Below are 1,638 nucleotides of genomic sequence, written 5' to 3'. Positions count from 1 at the left end.
TCGGATACTCATATATATGTACTTGAATATATGTAATTGAGTGAGATGCAGAGCAGAGATTTAGGTTTCAGCGATTTGATGTATTCAATATTTTCGTTTAATAATAAAAAGAAAAATATAAGAGTGAAACAGAACAATAAAAAAAGGAAAACATGGAGTGTATTTCTGAGGAAGCGCGAGGATAGTTCTCACCTTGATCAAGTTGATTTCTGACCAAAATTGTATATAAGAATGAATAAAATACTAAACTGAATAAAAGAATTAACTGTCTTGGACTGAATTGAATTGAAGAATAGAATTAACTGAACTGGACTGAACTGAATTGAACTGAATGTATTACTGACTTGAATAAAAGAATAACTGTCCTTCGACTGCTTTTGGCAGTTCCTTTTATATTTTGGAAATGAATATGGGAGTGTCTTTTCAGGACCAATCAACACTCCTCAAAATTTGGTAGAACCTATACTCGCGCTTGGTTCCTTAAGATAAGGTAGCACGGCTCCGCGTAAGCCCTACTCCCCACTCTACAGATTTAATCTTAATAGGTAATAGTTGAGAGTTTTAATTTATAATAAAAATTCGGTTTTCCTTAACTAACATCCTTATGCGAGGCGAATCTATTACATTCTGAATTATATATCTAAAATTAGTTTAATTTTATTAGCAGAAAAAGGAAAAAAGGAAGAAAAAAATATTCGTCCTCGCATTCAGGAAGATTTCTATTTTGTTATTAATTGCTTAATTATTAAACACAAATGTAACATACATTATCACTAATATACTGTTAATATACGCTTTTATTTATTATTTAATAGAAACGCTTCTTTGAAAAAGATCGTGGAATATTCTTATACATTCTTTAGAGTAGATAATCTGTGTGATGCATAAAGGTACATAACGTAATCTATCTGTTGGTTTGAATGTTTAAATAAAGAAAAAGATATACCCCCCCTATAAAAGAGAAACGGAATTTTCGGTTTCGAAATGAAGATAAAATAGGGACGAAATATCGAGACCATGACGCAATATTAACCTAGAAATAAAATAAAAATAAGGTATGAATCATATATTTATAATAACGAAAGAGAGAATTTTATCAGGATGTAACACATATCAGAAAATGGAAAGATATGTATAATTTTTGCACGATAAAGTAAATATTTCGATATGATAAGTTGTTGCTTCTGTTCTAACAAGTACATCGATGTATTATGATACAATATAATTATTTTATAAATTATATAAGTTATTTCCGTTTAATGTTTTGCAGGCGACTATTACTTTCCTAGTTTCGGTCCTGCGGTGGGGCTAACTTCCGAGTTTAGCATTGGCGAATGACGAACTGTAATGATAAATGACATGTTACATGTCAATTGTCTATGCGAGAATTGGAAGTTGGTCATATTGCAGGGTCGAAATTGAAATGGTAATAGTCATCCGCAAACTTAAAATCGAAAAAACTTGTATAATTTGTAAAATAATTTTGTTATATCATACATCGCTGTACTCGTTAGCACAGATGCAATAACTTATATCGAAATATTTATTTTCGTGCAAAAATTATGCATATTTTTCCGTTTCCTGATATAAATAATTGTTCTCAGTGATCACTGTGCTTACAGTCCAGTTTAGTTACAG

Source organism: Trachymyrmex cornetzi, unplaced genomic scaffold (genome assembly GCF_001594075.2).
Source record: "Trachymyrmex cornetzi isolate Tcor2-1 unplaced genomic scaffold, Tcor1.1 scaffold968, whole genome shotgun sequence".
NCBI classification, from domain to species: Eukaryota; Metazoa; Arthropoda; class Insecta; order Hymenoptera; family Formicidae; genus Trachymyrmex; species Trachymyrmex cornetzi.
This window is presented reverse-complemented; position numbering follows the sequence as displayed.